This window comes from Maylandia zebra, linkage group LG8 (genome assembly GCF_041146795.1).
Source record: "Maylandia zebra isolate NMK-2024a linkage group LG8, Mzebra_GT3a, whole genome shotgun sequence".
Classification (NCBI taxonomy): Eukaryota; Metazoa; Chordata; class Actinopteri; order Cichliformes; family Cichlidae; genus Maylandia; species Maylandia zebra.
The window spans coordinates 7,621,009-7,639,606 of record NC_135174.1 but is presented as its reverse complement, the minus strand read 5'-3'; the positions used below and the strand labels follow the sequence as shown (position 1 = coordinate 7,639,606).

General features: G+C 40.4%; 1 protein-coding gene and 1 pseudogene across 3 annotated transcripts in view; one reads left to right on the top strand and one right to left on the bottom strand.

The window, feature by feature from the left end:
* The window catches only part of pemt (phosphatidylethanolamine N-methyltransferase), a 116,958-nt gene that overhangs the window by 87,288 nt on the left and 11,072 nt on the right, over positions 1-18,598 (bottom strand). The gene's annotated exons all lie outside the window — the stretch shown is intronic.
* Positions 10,200-18,579, top strand: LOC112430743 (histone H1 pseudogene; annotated as a pseudogene).

Genomic DNA, 18,598 nt, shown 5'->3' with positions numbered 1-18,598 from the left:
CGGTTTCTCTCGCTGTCCATGTCCATGCCAAAAGAGAATAATCATGACTTTCACTGGAAAAAAATTAAAATGACGACTTTGTATAAAGAAAAAAAAAAAAAACCCCCCACAAAAAACCCACAGTCTCATGGCAGTTTGTGCAAGTTTTCATTGATACGATTCACGTCGCTGTACATAAAAATCTATCACTATAAAGGGCTAAAATTTCTACATTTGTGGCTTAGAGGGATTGACAGTAGAGCAAATCCTTTTGCTAGACACACGGATTATATACTTCATATGTATTATTTAAGTTTTAGTAATTTAATTTAATAAATATTAGGTCTTTATTTAAAATTATTTGGTTATTTTAGATTTAGGTTAGGACTATAAATTATTCTATCTACTGTAACTATCATGAAAAAAAAAAGATTAGCTTAGCTAGTCTTAGTAATCTCAAACCCAACAAACATACCTCCATCATCCATATTAGCAGGCCATTTATGTTAGTACACTCTCTTCTGATCAGGCAGTGGGCCTCTAAGCCTCGTTCAGCCTGATTTGCAACCATTCACTGGGTGATGGCGTATGCTAAAAATATTCAGGTGTTCTGTATGCAGACTACTGATGTTGCGATCAAATCATCAATCAAGCGCTGAAACTAACAGCAGGCACAGATGAGGAGAGTACAGGCAGTGGCGCCACATTGGGAGAACTAGCAGCTCTTCAGCACAAATTCAATCAAGGCTTAGGTAACAGGCTACACCTGCATCCCCATCAGCCCACTTAAATCTGAGATACAGGCACTTGATTGGACTTCAAGTCAGGACAACAGATAGATGGAACCATGTCTAAGGAGCTGAAATGGGAAAACATAGTTAAAAGTAGCCCCAACTGAATATTACCTCAAGACACCCTCTGCAACATACTAGCAACAGAACTCCAAGCAGAATCTACGGCATGCATGGAGGTTATAATGACAGAATGTCACCTTGAACTTTAGCCTCATAAGAAGCTGAAAGTTTTTTGCATTTGTGTGTCTGTGTGTGTTGTACACTGTATTAAAAGACATGTAATGGAGAACAACCTGCACACAGACTCAGCCAAGTACATTAATGCGTGGATGTGTGCCGTCCTGGAGTAATGAGGAGAAAGAGAACAAGAACATGGACAGGACACATGGATACACACAAACTGGTGAATATTTGATTAATTGTCTGCCAGGACAGAACACATGGAGCAAACTAAACTTACACATACGGATAGATTTCTGGAGTCCTGTAAGATTGAGATAAGACTGAACATAGTTTGAATCACTTATAATGTTATTGTGTGTGATCATTTATTGCCCCCAGCAGATGAATAACAAAAAAAACAATGCAAACAAATGATGCCTTTTTGCAGGCTGCTAGCAACAAATTGATCAAAGATACAGTTTAAAAACCCAGTCTCTGATTAGTGGTTAGATACAATGCTACTTTGGTTAAGTATGAACAGAGATGGGCAGTAACGCGTTACGCGTTACTTGAAAAAAGTAATCAGATTACAGTAACGAGTAAAGTAAGGGATTACTATTGGATGCAAATTGCATTTCGTTGCCCTGTACCTGTGCATGTGCAATGACAATAAAGTTGAATTCTATTCTATTCTATTCAATTCAGTGTGTGATTTTGGAAACGTTATGTCTTTAATGTGACATCACAGGATGATGGATTAAAAAAATAACAAGTGTGGCATACAGCTAAGCCCATGCCTTTTTACATTATATTTTACCCGATATGGTTTCCTTCAAATTTATGTTAAGGTCAACTTTTACCTTGGGCCCTAACAATGAAGATCAACTTCAAAGGATTAGCCAACCTAGGTAGTCTTAAAGGCCTAGTATATTTTTGTGAAGTTTAAAGACCTTGCAGACAATATAAAGTTTTAACTGATTGTCACATTTGGTGTGACTTTGACCCGATTTTCACTAAAATGATTTTCACCTCGAGCTCGAGGAAACTGCTAATAAACAGACAGACAGACAAATGGTACTGATTAAATACTCCTGGTCTTCTGTGGGAGAAAAATCCCATAATGACAAAAATTTAACTCTAAGCAGGAAACTTCGCTCCAGTCCTTCTGTGTAAAAAACTAAGTATATGGACGCCCGTGATTCAGTGACTTGTTGAACCACATTTAGCACCATTAACTTAACAAACACCATTTGTGACAAGCCTTAGCCGTTGGACAGATTACCGTGCATTTTACTCTGAAATAATTTGGTATACAGAGAAATTCATGGTCAACTAAGTAACTGCAAGTTGTCCAAGCCCTGTCAGTTGGTATGAGATGTTTATGCTGATATGCTGTGATTGTTTTTTGCCAAACATGGCACTATGCATTATGGCCAAACATCTCCACTTTGGACTTGCTGTCCAGTGGACATCAAATTCCAGAATTTGTGTAATTTGTTTAAATGCAACTTTGCAAACTCAGACACTGTGCCATGCTTTTTCTGTTTGTTTGTCCCCCCCCCACCCCTCTTAATTCCAGCAAGTTTGTACTTATTTGAAAAAGAAAGTTGTCAAATTTCTGTGAAAACAAAACATGACTATATCTTAAAGACTTTGTTCAAAAACTATGATGCTTGGGGCTGATTTTTTAGGCCTATTTGAAATGCCAGCATCAGTTTCTTTTAACTATAGCAAATCAAACAGCATATCAGACTTTTAATGTGACAACCAGAAGAAAACATCAACAATCTCGAAACTGTTTCCATTGTGCCCACTGGTGTGACTCACCAAAACATGCAGACATTAGCCTACGCTGTGTAGGTACATCTGAGGTCACGTCAACCTTGCAATCAGTGTAATTGATTGCAAGTTAAAAAAAAAAGTCTAGTGAATAAAATCGTAAAAGCAATGAACTGTAACTTCAGTTCTTCACTCTAGCGATAAATACACGAGTATCTCTTGCATCGCTGAAACAAATGCATCTGCTGTTATTGACTTCAGTCACTTGAGGTCAAAATGCCCATGTGAACTTTCTGACTAGAAGACAAAGATGATGAGTGTCAAATCTCTGGTTACGCTCATGGATCCAGCCATCTCTTTTAGCAGTAACACTCTACTAAGTCATTGCTATAATATCAGAGAGTACCAAACCCAAGTTGGTCTAAGCGAATTCACAGAATATTGCTGAAAAGGGTGTGGTCCCAAACTCGAGAGTCTCTAGTTGTCATCATTTTTGTTTCCCCCCCGACCTCTGCTGACAGCATTAGCTGATAAGCCCTTTGTTTCCTCAAATGTAGGTCACTGGGTCATCTTAATATGTAGAGAGAAGCTCACATGACTATTAATATGCTGTTTGCTCTAGCAGTTTTATCTTCACATACGGTGGGATTAATAATGCATGTGCTAGTGGCATAATTATTTTTTCCACTAAGACCAACCTCTATTTTTGAGGGGAGAACTGTACTCGATATGTTTGTGCCATTACTTTTTTAAAATACAAAACAATACATATTTATTCATCAAAATCAACATTTACTAAAACTAAACCAAAAGTTATTTACTTTATAACTTTATTATATTTACTGATTTCTTATCCAATAATCTGCTAAATAGTGCCATAGGTGGCCAAATAAGTTTTAGATTTCCCCATTTATTGTGATGGGGTGTACAGTCCTGCCATAAAGAGTCATAAATTACATTTGAACTGTTGTTCAAGAACTACCATTCCATTTCAATTACCTTAAAAAAAACATTACTTGTAACATATTTTTACCATATTACACCATACTAATGCTTAGTACCCATATTTAAAACCTATTTTGAATTTATTACTACTATAACTACTATGGTGTCCTTTCAGAATGGAACAATTGTGCACTGGCTTTGACATAACTAATGACGGGACAAACTGATATGGTATCAGTTCAGGGTTTTATACTAGTGATAGTATATAGTTACTAAAGATAGCAAAGAGTTTGAGATTAGCTAAACAAAATGTCAATCCTACCAATGTCATCTTTAAACAAGCTGATATGAATGCTGTTACTTTTGTTGGTGAGCGTGAGTTTATCTGGGAAATGTCTGAGGTTTGTTTCGGCCTCCTCAACTTGACTGTTAATAAAATAGCAAGAACCTCTCAAAATCCGCACAACAGCAACTCTCTTGGTCCCACTTTGGACTTCATGTCCTAGCAGACTCTTGTCACAGTTCAGTGCACTGACGTATGGGTATGAACTCCTAAAACACACGTACATGTCTGTATCCGTTTCTCTGCTGATAATATTCAAGGACCTTAGAAACGAAGAAGAAAAGGTCAGGTGCAGGAGGACTAAAGAGGGAAAGGCTCAAAGATGTAGCTTAATACAGAAAAATAAGTGGCAGCCACAGAGTGGGGCAGTCAAAACTGGAGGCTGAAACACCATGTAATAGCTTCTATCTTAGGATCACTTTCAGTGACTGGCTTTGAAATAAACAAAACTGTATGTACTATACTTGATGTATTCGTCCCAGGATTTTGCTACTACATCCACATTACTTCAAATCTCAGCTTTCAGATTCAGATTCTTGGTCAGTCTCAAATGTCATTTGTAATCTAAATTTTTCTCTCAGATAAATGCCCACTCACGTGAAGTCTGTAATATTCTTGAGATTTATGATTGCGTGATTTTTATATATTAGTGCTATTTCTTACTCTAACATATTGTATTATTTAATTAGTTTAGTCTGTTACTGTTACTGTCTTGGAGCAACTGTAACCCACATAACTTCTTTAAGGATTAATAAAGTATTCTGATTCTGAAAAAGAAAATATCCATATTCACGCTGATAACACTCAGTGCAGTCAGGTGATTGATTACAAACAGGGGGGTATTCCTTTTTCTTTGTCCTTGTTTCATTGAACTAAATGGTGAGTTGTATTGGACGTGTTCATTTCATTTTATCGTAGAAAAATTAGCAACAATAATGTAAAGGGTACTAATGGAGATATAATTATTAATGCCTGATAAGTGATTAATTGTTAATCACTTACCAGTCTCTCACATTGTTGCATAGAAATTATAGCCCATTTGTTTATACACAGCTCTCCTAAGGTCATGACACAAAATTCAACCAGGTGGATGTCTGAAGGTTTCAGTTATGTCAGCCAGGCTTTAGCCATCATCCAGATGGCCTCACATTTGACTCTCTGGTGTACAGAGGAGTTAATGGTTGACTCGAAGCCCAAATTATCACCCCTCCACCACCATGCTTCACAGTTGGTATGAGGCGTTTGTGTTGACATGCCATGTTCTTTTTGAGAGAAGAGACATTCGCCCAGAAACTCTTCCAACATGCCATACCTACTCAGTCTTTTCCTAATTGTACTGTCACAAACTTCAGCATTTAACACATTGACTGAAGCTTGTAGAGTCTGATATGTAGTTAAATCTAGATTCTATCAATTATGTCTAATCTCTAAGGCCAAGCCCTATATACCACTTATGGATCTTAAAAAAACGTATCCATGCCTTTGTTACATCCAGATTTGATTACTGTAATTCTAACTAACTAGCTGCAGCTAGTTCAAAATGCTGCTGCGCATCTCTTAACTGGGAGTGGTAGGTTTGAGTCTATTACTCAAGTTCTTTCCGACCTGCACTGGCTCCCCATTAAATATCGCATTGATTTTAAAATCGTATTGCTCACTTTTAAAATCATAAATAGGGATGGGTAACGGTATCGGTTCTGACATAAACGGTAGTAACCAGACCGAAAAGCAGCGCACATTTCGGTGCTTTATTTCAGTGCTTTTTTTTCCTGAGATGTCATACACTTTAGATTCTAGCCAATCATTTTACGTTTCCGAGGATAGTAGGCGGGGCCAGGTACGTACGTTCTTTTAGAGCAGAGCTACAGATTAAAAATGACCAAGGCGAAGCGGTCAAAAGTCTGGCTGTACTTCACAGCAAAATATGCAAACTCAGCAGCCTGCAACAAGTGCTTTAAGCTGATACTGTGATACTGTCAAAGGAGGTAACACCTCAAATCCGATGAAACACCTGGCGACGCATAGCGTTTTTTTTAAAAGCTGAGAAATGTGCCGTATTTGATAGCTTGCTGCGAGACCTCACACCGAGCATATCTACTGCAGGTGTGTTGCCTGTTATCAGACCCGGAGTTAGCAACATCCCCAAAAACACGAAGAGTAGAGTCCTGGCCCCTAGCCCTGCCAGTGTAGCAGAAATGATGAGGATGATGATGCAGCAGCAGCCGTTCTTCTCTGCGTGAGTAGCTTAATGTTGTTCGTATGTAATTTACGTTGAGTAGGCTAACCACGTTATTAAATTAATGCATGTAAGGTGAACTAGCAAATATCATCATAGCTACATGCGGCTGTCTTCTTGTTTGCAGTTAAACAGCTAAACATGAGAGGTTTTTGGACAAAGTTTGTGTTTTTTCCATTGTTTAAGCACTGCTTCCAGCCAAGAGTGATGCCATAAATCCCCTATAGCTGCAGAAAAGGCTAAGCTTGTTATCTTTTTACAAAAAAACAGCTGAACATGAGAGGTTTTTGGACCAATTTTGTGTTCTCCATTCTTTAAGCACCGTTTCAAAAGTACCGGTTTGGCACCAGTATCGGATAAAACCTAAACGATACCCATCCCTAATCATAAATAATACCGCGCTCATCTATCTTACTGTTCTCAGCTTTTATACCCCCAGGAGAGCGCTTATATCAGCAGGTCAAATGCTCCTGGTGTGACCTAGATCTCGGCTTAAGACCAGAGGTGACCGCACATTCGCCTTCATTGCACCCTAACTGTGGAATAGTCTGCCTCAAGCTATTTGCACATCTGATTCAATTCAATCTTTTAAATCTTGATTAAAAACTTGTTTATTTAGCCTAGCCTTCTCTGCTTCCTAGAGCCTGCATTTGTAAGTGTACTGTAATTGATCTTTTTGCTCTGATTAATGTTTATAATGATTTAACCTTAAGCCTTTTGGCTTGTGCTACTGTACATGGTGTATTACTGGTTAGTTATGTCTCCCACCTGTCACTATATTTGTATCTGTTATTGCTCTTAATTACTTCTTTGGTATACCTTTGGTTTTTAAATGTGCTATATAAAGAAAATTGTATTGTATGTAGTTCTTGGGTTTTTTGCAAATTGTCTGAACATTGGTATGACCTTTTGGTGTTATTGTTCATTCTGCTATGGACCAGAAATTATTTTATTATGTTCTGATTTATAAAACCTTAGAACTAAAAGAGGATTTACTTTCTTTTAAGGTCTCTCAATAGGGCACGTGTATCTGCTCCTCTTTTGATATCATTCAAGTGCCAAAGGAAATGGAAAGTGAGAACAAAAGGACAGATGGAGGACTAAAAAATATGTGGTAGTCATAGAGCAGGTCAGTCACAAATAGAAGCTAAAACACTGGTAGGTAGGTAGAATCAGTACAGCAGGTACTTGTGGTGACAATAACAATAAACGAATAATAATAATAATAATAATAATAATAATAATAATAATAATAATGCTAAGTGTGAGCACTCACTGCATTTGGTACAGGTCATTACTCCCATAATGTCGGGAGCACAGAATTCTCTAATGGTGAAGGACTAAGCTTTATCTTCATTGGCTCTGCAGGGCCACCCCAGTAAAACAATCCCATAGCATTACCTGTCCTCCAGCAAATGTTACAGTGGAGTCAGGCAGGTAAGGAAGCAGGATTCATCACTCTACAGAACACAGTTCTCCTGCTCCAGAGTCCAGCAGTGGTCTGTTTTGAATTCTGTAGTTATTGAGTCTGTAGAACATTACACTGCATTACCTTGGCACTTGATGACTCCACACTGTAAGTTTACATAGTCTGCTGTTTCATCACTGAATTGCTCTTAAATGCTTCCATTTGCAACAATTAAACTTAGAGTTAATCCTGGATTATCTCGGAGGGAAGAGGTTTCACACACTGGTGTGCAATGGTGGCATCCTATTACAGTACTGCACTATTTTGAGCTTTTTGGAGTGAACCATTCTTTCCCAACTGTTTGCGGTACGTGTCACAAACAGTTGTGAAGGTGGGTCAAGGTAGGTACTTAAGTTTTGTGGGAGTCTCATGGCAATGGGACCGATACCTGACTGTAGAGATTGTGAGGTGTTGACCAAAACCTTTGTCCGTATAATGTAATTTAATAATAAGAGCTTTTTTATTCTGTTACCTCATTATCTATATTTCCTTTTTCAAACTTCAGAATCTTACAGTCTATCTCCTGGCAATCAGTCATTTACAGCAAAGACAATGTGTTACATCATTTATATGAGCCCTGTCCAGGTTCAAGTAGACTTTGTCAGGCCCTTTTCCACTAAATATAAGCAAACTGTTTTGCAGACAAACATTTTTAAGGTCATCAGAACATGCTTTGCATAAAAACCTTCTTTACCTAGAGCCTGAAGTCAAGTGTGAATTCTAGCTGGAATGTGAGCTCAAGGTAGATAAACCAAGAAAAGACAAGCTGACCACTTTCCTACCAATGAATTAGATACATAGCTCGAAAACATGCATGTAACGCTACCTAAAAAAGATTTCTATGAAAACAAAATGCGAATGAAGCATTTGTTTTACAATATGAGCAGAAATGTCATCTACACAAACACATGGTATAATGTACATGGCTGTTGCCATGGAAACTCATTCAAGGGTTTCAGTGATGATAGATGCAAATGTAAATGGCACAAAAATAATGCTTTAAAGATATCCGTGTCAACAACCCTTTTCTTTCACCTAGGTGCTAGATTTAGAAAGAGAGGATGTAAGCAGAGAGCAGAAAGAGGAGTGTGGCACACAAACCTGTCCATGACTGCATAACCGTGACTTAACTGCTTTGCCTGCGATTCTTTTGAAATAATAAAGTTTGTATAAGGTTTCAGCTAGAGATGGACCGATCCGATATTACGTATCGGTATCGGTCCGATACTGACCTAAATTACTGGATGGGATATCGGAGAGGGAAAAAAAATGTAATCCGATCCATTAAATATTTAAAAAAAAAAGCACCTCACAAAACTTGTGACATGGCTTAACTCTGCTCATAACCGCTCATAGCACATCGGAGCAGTATGCATCACGTGATAGAGCGGCTGTAGCGTGCAAGGCCTGTTGTCTGGTTGAGCATTCGGAGCCTCGCTACCATTTCATCTCCGAGGAAGTTATCCCAGAGAGAAGTAAAGCAAGTGTGTAAGTTCATCTCTGAATGTTTGTAAAGCATTCCAGCGTTAAGCTTAACAACCGATATATGGAGCGACTGCCTCTTCTCTCTCTCTCCCTCTCCTGCTGCTACTTCAATCATGAAACTGATTAATGATCAGCTGTTCGGCTTTTCCGTCGCAAGTCCGTCTCTCTTGTTTGTTTATCGCCCACTTTGCGCCAGAAAGAGGAAACAAGCGGGTGAACAACAGCAGCATGTTTAAGCTTGATAAGCTGTTGTTAGAATTAATTTATTATTACTTTCTACACCAGGATCCTTTTCTAGCTGACGGCTGGTAACTGTGCAGGGGCGGATGTAGCAAAATTTAGCCAGGGGGGCCGATAGGGCATTAACAGGGAAAAGAGGCACAGAGACATACTTTTCTTTCTTATTCTCATTTAAAATGTCTAGCTTTTAATAAATAATTATCTGAATCTTACACCCAAAGTTTTTATCTGATGTAAAATGTATAGAAGTCCATTACTGTATATAGTAACTATTAAGTCTAATATACCCTAGTAAGCTATAGTACTTTTTCCTTTGGGAAGGTACCATCTGTGCAGTCTGCAGTTCTGTTGAAGAAAGATGTTGAATCTATTTAATTATTCTTGAAAAATAATTTATTTCTGTGCATTTTTTTCACACTGCATCAAATTAAAGTTGATTACGTCGATAAGACATCATGAGGTGGAGGGTGGTTCCCTTTTTTTTTTTTTTGCTGGGAGTTTGCAACCCTATTAGTTAGGTTGCTTACTCTTTAAAATACCAGAATAGGGAGGATAGAGTAGGTTTAAGTTTATTAGATTGATCAGTATTGCTGAACTATGAAATATTTTGGGTGTAGTGTATTTTTTGCATACAGGCATAACAGAATAGCTTTAGTGGGTTTTTTTTTTTTTGCTTGAATTTGAGTATGAACTTATACAAAATGCAGCAAGATATTAAAAAACAGTTTGTTAGATTTGTATTGTTGATTGTCATTTATGCTTAGAAATATTTACTTATATATGCTTAGAGTTTTGTAATTAGTTGTAGATTGGTAGAGGTTTTGATCCTTGATAGTCTGCAAACTTTGTGTGTATTAGACAGCACTTTGGGAGCATGAGAGGTCATACCGTGTCTTATTGTTTTATGGTAGGATTAACGTAGTTGCGTCTGTTCTAGTCTAAGTGCTCTTTGTTTAGATGAACTGCAGGACTTCCTCACCGTGTTATCTAGGATGAACCATCCAGGGTGAGGGGGAGGCTACCCTCTTCCTGACCAAGGATGTTTGACCCTTTGATCAGCAGTCCCCACACACACACACACACACACACACACACACACACACACACACACACACACACACACACAGGCAAGGTACTCTTTGTTTGTATGTAGACGTCGTATGTTAATGAACCTATGCATATTCATGTAACCTCAATAAAAGGATAGTGTATGGGAGGACGGACGAGACCAACTGGAGTCAAGCGGTTGTCCGGTTCTCTCCCGTGCACGAGTAACATGAAGAACTTTGCCTATTTGTGTCTTGCTTGCAGTGTAATTATATTGTCTTAACGTTCCAGCGAATAGGTTTATGCTACAAACCTAACATTAATTGGTCCTTCGATGCCGGAGCCCTGGAATCGCATTCACCGAGGGGAGGAGAGGCACGCTGAAAGCCTGACGTCAGCCAGGAAGTTCCTGTGGATTCGCGGTCTGTCTTTTCTCCTCGATGAATGACGGTCGGCGGGATTCGGGCTGATATTACACTCTAAGCAACGCCAAGTAAGTTTAAAGAGGCCGACTCTATAACCGTGTCGTTGTGCAGTCTCCGCCACTGTGTGAGGCGTTGAGAAGAGGCCGACTCTATAACCGTGTCGTTGTGCAGTCTCCGCCACTGTGTGAGGCGTTGAGAAGTTCGCTACTTTGTGTGGCGATACCCGGGTTCCTTGCTACTTTGTGGAGCAAGAGGTTCCTCGCTACTTTGTGTGGCTAGAGGTGAGTTCTCTGCCGCTTTGTGGGGCGTTGAGAAGTTCCGCGGGGTCCAGATTGTGCTGGACGATAGGCCTATTTTGTGTTGTTTTTGTTGTCGTCGTCGTTGTTGTTGTTGTTGTGTGAGTGTGTGCGGAGCAGAACATGTGGTCTGTGACACCGACTGTTGTTGTTATCATGGGTTTCTAAGCAACCAAGAGTGAGTCGGAGGGAGACAGACGTTTGTGCTGGACTTTGCTCTTGGCAGCACAAAGTATTTATGTAAAAAAGAGAGGGAGCGACGGCTCCACAGCTGCGCGGGTTCACGCGAGCGCGGTCACGCGGGTTTCACGCGGACCTGAGCCGTGCGGTTAATCGCAGGCTTAAAAATGGAAGAGATTAAAATGTTAGAAGTTTTCAGAAAACACACCAGCCTTGAAGAGCGTGTGGAGAAGGCCAGCCCACATCAGCAGCTATGCTCTGGTGGGTGGCTGTCCCCCCACCCCTTGCTGACACAAAACGTTAACTCTTCAGCCTGTGTGCCAGACCATAGACGTAATTGAGGTGGATAGTTGTTAAAAGTCATCTACATTACGCTTGTGGTTGCTTAAATTCAGTACGATGACATGTGAGGTGAAGTGATATAGATAAATATTTAAACTACTGAAGTGCATAGAGGCACTTGACCTGTGTGGAAGACTGTCGTCTTATTATGAACCATTGTTGAGATGTGGAGCACACCTGTGAAAACAACTAATATGCTGAACCCTGTATGAAACATCTAAAAGTACATGATGGAGAAGCTGAGTTGAATATGAAAGTGTAAGACTTTGCCACTGTGGGCAGAGCAACTACTGTGTGATGTTGCGTTGCAGTTTTTTTTTTTTTCTTCTGAGCTGATGAGCAGGCTACACATTATCAGATCGAGAGCTGTCTGAGAACTACTCTAAGAGAGGGAAACAGCGCTATGATAACTGTGATAACTGGAGTGTGCAACGTTTCCATGAGCAGTTTTCCTGCATCTTGACTTGTGTGTAGAGTGTTCATAACATCAGCATCATGTTTTTGATTATTTGTTTGTTGGGTTGAAAAATAGTTAAATAAACTGGTGATCATATTTACGGATCACCATGGCACATATCATCAGCCATGTGATTTATTTTTGCAGATGACAAAGTGAGTGTGAATGTGTCTGACATCACAGTGTTTTTGTGCACTGTGCAAGAGTAATTGCCTTTGATTGTGAGTGACAGCGGTGATTTTGCAGGTCACCAGCTATTGTAAATAAAAAAAAAAAAAAAAAAAAAAGAGTGAAAAAGAAAAATCATAGGAAAAAGGTTTTGTGTTGATCAGCCAAAAACAACTATAATTTCATTTTCTGCTTTTAAGAAAGGACTGTTCACAAAAACACAGAGCGAGAGAGAGAGAGAGAGATGTGTTGATTAAGCAGTGATGATAATAATGAAATGTCTTAGTTTGTCACTTTCAGGTGAAAAGCAGACCTGAATCAATTTTCCACATGCAGCGGTCGGAAGAAAGTTATAGTTTAACATCATTGGAAACATGCAGGCCAAGTTTCTGGCTGACTTATTTACAGTGCCATGTGCTTCTCAACCTCACAAGCGAGCTCACTCCTCCCTGAAGATAAGGAATGCAGCTCCAAAGCAATAACATGATAAAGAGACAGCAGCAAGTCCTGAGCACAAAAAGTCCCAGCAAAGCAGCAGCTATGTGGATAAACAGCAGCAGAAGAAGAAAGCAAACCCATCTTCCTGTCTGATTGGTTGAATTTCACGGAGGGGCGAGCAAGATGGCAGCGGGAAGAGGAGTTTTTGTTTGAGTTCTCAGCACGAGACACTTATTTGACGTCTTTCTGGCCTTCGGGACTTTTTTGGAGATCAGCGCGCTAAACTTGCTGGATCTGAGGCCAGGGTCTGCGGCGGCAGCATGTTGAAATGCTCAAAAAGGACTGAGTGACTCGGGCAAGCCACATGCGGCTAGCGACATGAAAGAAATGGACCCTTCATGATGCGTTCAACGTGCCAGCGCTGTGGTGGGAAAGGCTCCATCATAAACACGCCCTGCGCCCTGCGCCGAGGTTCAGGCCAAGAAGAAGAAGACGATGACTTCCAAGCCCAAGAAGGTCGGCCTCAGCGTGGGCGAGCTGATTGTGAAAGCCGTGGCCGCTTCCAAGGAGCGCAACGGCCTGTCTGTGGCCGCTCTCAAGAAGGCTCTGGCTGCCGGAGGCTACGATGTGGACAAGAACAAGGCCCGTGTCAAGACCGCCATCAAGAGCCTGGTGGCGAAGGGCACTCTGGTGCAGACCAAGGGCACCAGGACCTCCGGATCCCTCAAGATGAACAAGGCTACTGAGACCAAAGCCAAGAAGCCCGCCGCGGCCAAAGCCAAGAAACCGGCAGCAGCTGCTAAGAAGTCGCCCAAGAAGGCAGCAGCAGCACTTCAGCTACTAGACAGGACAAAGCTGAAGCAGAACTGCCGGGACTGTTGAAGTGGGAGAGGACAAAAGAGTGAGAGGACAAAAGAGTGAGAGGACAAAAGAGTGAGAGGACAAAAGAGTGAGAGGACAAAAGAGTGAGAGGACAAAAGAGTGAGAGGACAACAGAGTGAGAAGACTAGGTGAGAACACATAGGAATTATTTAATGTGGGGAATCAAAATTTGGGTTAGCAAACCTGGGGAAAAGAAAACTGACTGCTTAAGTTGGAAAATTGAGAAGGAGTCTGGATATATGCAAATATAAAAAACATATACATCATATACAAAATCACACACACAAGCAGAACATGCATTAACCCTACTAACACAAACACAAGAGAGCTCGTGAAGATTAGACAACATCTTCAGCATGTGAGTCTGTTTATCATCTTGTCCAAGTCACTTAGTGTGATGCAAAGACCAGTGGACTCATAGCACATTAGTTAAGAAATGATTAAATAATAGCAGAGAAATGTGTAGGAAAGGCAGCTTTAAGAACATGCTCTGCTGGAGATGCAGCTCCACAGACATGCATTAGACCTGCCTAATAACACAAACACATGTAATGAAAATTAGCTTGTTATCTTTCATCAGTGTTACAATAGTGTCAATTTAGCAGACACTTGTTATCAAATGCTGAATTTATCCTAAAGAAAAAAAATTGACTCTCCAAGTTGCAGGACAACAATTTAACTTTTGTGGGGAAAAAAAATCCTGGTTTGACCAACCAGTGATCAGACAATAAATTTAGTGTTAAAATGGTAAATTGGGAGAAGCTTCCTGCTTGATTGAGGCAGCACATGTAATTTACTGTATGAGGGAAATTGTCTTTTGTGATACTATTTTGAACATGCTTTTCTGTCGTCCTGTCAACTTAGTGGGTTAATAGTTGATATGCAAATTAGTGATCGGTTTTAGATTAATGAAAGGTGACTGAATTCTAGCACGAGTGAATGAGATGTGTTGGAGTTGTTGTGTGTTGAGTGGAGACTCTAAAACACTGAGTTTCCTGTTTTGATGTGCGAGTGAATCCTGTATTTAGATACACAACTCTGAATACGTCAGAACAGACTGTTTTGTGAAGTGCATGACAGCATGTCACATGTTTTATGATGAAGGGAAAGGGAAAATTGAATAAAATAGATCTGTGGCCTAAATGAGTGAAGAGCACAGACCTGGTAATTAAACTCATAGCTAATAAGACATTAGGATTATGTTGTGTGTTGTGCAGCTGATGGTTGATTTGGAATGAATCTAGCTGATGATTTTTCTTTTGTTGTGAAGTTGAGCCTGCCGATTAGTATGATGGTATGATGAACCATGCTAATGGTATGATTTACCTGAGATGAGGAGTTTGTGTCATGACTTAACAAGGCCTTTTTATTTTGATACTTTCACAGTGCACTGAAAGTTTTGTTCGATAATCTCTGTTCTTTGAGCAGATCTGCGAGTCGGGAATTAAAAGCGTTACACGTCGTCAAGAAAATTGTTGCAAGTGAGTTTCTCCACATTTAAAATGGGTTCAGGAGAAAGCCACTTATTTGGGACAATTAGGAAATGAGAGTCCCCCCCCCAAAAAGGATTCAACGAGGAAATCCAGTCTAAATTATTTTTCTTTTTGAAATGACGTCATTTTGCTGAGAGTGGAAACTAAATGCGACGATAGGTTCCACTATCAGCAAAGAAAGAAAGAATGAATGTATGAATGAGTGAGTGAAAGGAAAACAAACTGACTGACTGGTAAAAGCTGACAAAAGCTGACAAGACTTTACTGATGTAACACGACTGTGTGAAGTTGACCCCCGCCTGGCAGGGGTGCAGATGAGTCTGTGTGTGCTTCCCTTTACAGGAGCAGAAAGATGACAGCAACACTCGAGGTTGCATGATGATTTAACCTTTTACATGCCATTTTCTGTGTCTGTGCATTTATCAGGTGTGTTATTCATAGGCTTGAGTTGCTCACAGAGATATCTGTGACAAAGTATGCATACGCCTGCGCAAGCGCTAATATTTGCATTTTCTTTTCTTACAGCATGCCAGTTCTTCATGTGAATTGATGATGCGATTTATACCAGGACAACTGGTTGATGTTTTTTCCTACTACAGGATTTCTGGGTTTATGTGTGAGGAAAACTGTGTTTACAGGTTATGAGTGGTGATGCTGTTGCATTGTGTTGATGGGAAAATGTGAAGGTTACTTTGATAATGTGAATAACATGTGTGAAATTTCCTGTGTTGAGAACTGGTGTTACTTCTTTCCACAGCTAGGGTTGACTTTATGGTGTTTTTATGGCACCTCTGGAACCTGTTGACCTGTGTCTGACCTCTGTCTGACCACAGTCAATGTGTATTGCTAATGTTTGTTTCTTTGAGAATGCTGTAGTAGATTCAGCTGAAGCGGACAAGTGACATGGGTGAAACAAATAAGAGATTACGGTATTTATGGAATAGTTTATTATGGGCTCATTTGCTGGCCACTTTTGAACCCATAATAATAATATATGAGTGGAGTGACTTTGCTTAAGAGAAGTCACTGATTACATTAATGTTAACAGAGTACATGGGATAATCCATGTCTGAGGTGAATTAGGGTAATAGTTGTAGTTACTGATTTGAGAAAACCTGCACATGACACTTGTCTTGCTGATGTTGAATGCTTATTACTCTTATGATACAATTGTTTACAGGTATGAAGTTTGATTTCACTTCCAGATTTTGCTTTCCAGGCCGTGATGGTGTGTATGCAGGCTCCTGGGAGAGCCAGGTGTTAAGCAAACTTAATATGCAACACACGCTAACATCTTTTATTGCAGGGTTACGGAGCTACTCCAGAGGAGATGCCCTGATGTTGCCTGGGACATGATCTAGCTAATCTTTTTCTTTAAGACAGGGATCCAGGTTTGCTGAGTTGACGCATGGGAATGTCCATGCGTCAAGAGGTGGAGTGCAAGGATTAACATTAAACAATGTTTTTTATTATTGTTGCAGTGATTTGTGTGATTAGCCGTTTTATTTACAAGTATTAAACCTATGCAAGTGGTGCACCCATGTTCAGATGAGGCTTTGATGGCCTATAAGTGAAGTTCACTGAACTAAAGAATGTGGTTTGATGATTGTTGACATGCTCTCCAAATAGAAGTTTTTCTTCTTAGCAAGGGAATACAGGTGCAGCAGTAATCTCCTGAGAAATCTTCAGAGGCCCAGTGAGAAGCGCATAGCTGACAGGACCAGGCAGTGGTTGAGGTCAAAGGTCAAGCTGGTTGGGGCCCATCATGAGATCAGACCTTGGAGCCACAGCAAGGACCATGAAACTGCCTGCAAAATAGAGGAGAGGATCGTCCACAAGATGGGAGCTGAGGCCAGGAGAGAGGCTTCAGGAGGATCAGAGATCATCTTCAGCACAGCAGACATGACACGGAGAGCTGTGCTACTGAGCTTCCAGGAGATTTTAAATAAAATGAAAGATTCAATATTGACGCTGAGGAAGACAACTAAGGTGTACGACGTGCTCTGCCTTAAACCTTCAGCAGCGTTGGAACATGAAAACTCGTGGGATGAGGGGAGCGTGCCAAGCTCCATCGACAGCGCAGAAGGAGTTCGAGGATGACATCATGATTCTGTGAAAAGCACAGGAACCAGAAGCTATGGTGGTGATAACAGCAGTTTCCTATGAACATCACCTAATGCTGTGCCACTATACTGTGCATACGATAACACTCTGAAGGCTGCTGGGATCATAACAGCAGTAAGATGACGGAACCCAGCACCCTTTCCACAGAGAGCTTTTTCTGCAGAGCGTGGACAATTACGGAGTCATAAATATCCCCCTCACAAGACGAAGGTCTGAAGTCAGGTGATGGGGGCTGGTAAGAGGCCATAAAACTAGAGTGCTGAGAGGTCTGCAGCTTGGAAATAGCTGAGACCCATGTTGACGAACAACAAAACCAACTGGTATGTTTGAATGTCTATTCTACATACATTTGGACTCTGGTCCTATGGACAGTGATGGAAACAACTGGAAGAGACATTCATGACGCCCTGCAGAGCTTAAACCACTCTGCAGAGAGACATGTGATTTGCACACCCGGAGGAAGCATCACCAAGCTGAGATGTTTTTGAAAATGTTACTTTTTTAGTTTCACTATTAAATTAACAATTTCTTTGGTTGCTCGTAAGATGCAGTTTGCCATAAGATGAGCTCAATGAATGGGGTAACTGCTAATACATTTATTAAACTGTGTACCTTTTCAGTAATTTAGGGTGATTTGACATATGCTGAGTATAAAAATGTTTGCATTGAAACTGTCAGACATGAGGTATTCATACCTGGGAACTTTTCAGGCATAAAGGTCAAAAAGGGGGGAAATGTTAGATTTGTATTGTTGATTGTCATTTATGCTTAGAAATATTTACTTATATATGCTTAGAGTTTTGTAATTAGTTGTAGATTGGTAGAGGTTTTGATCCTTGATAGTCTGCAAACTTTGTGTGTATTAGACAGCACTTTGGGAGCATGAGAGGTCATACCGTGTCTTATTGTTTTATGGTAGGATTAACGTAGTTGCGTCTGTTCTAGTCTAAGTGCTCTTTGTTTAGATGAACTGCAGGACTTCCTCACCGTGTTATCTAGGATGAACCATCCAGGGTGAGGGGGAGGCTACCCTCTTCCTGACCAAGGATGTTTGACCCTTTGATCAGCAGTCCCCACACACACACACACACACACACACACACACACACACACACACACACACACACAGGCAAGGTACTCTTTGTTTGTATGTAGACGTCGTATGTTAATGAACCTATGCATATTCATGTAACCTCAATAAAAGGATAGTGTATGGGAGGACGGACGAGACCAACTGGAGTCAAGCGGTTGTCCGGTTCTCTCCCGTGCACGAGTAACATGAAGAACTTTGCCTATTTGTGTCTTGCTTGCAGTG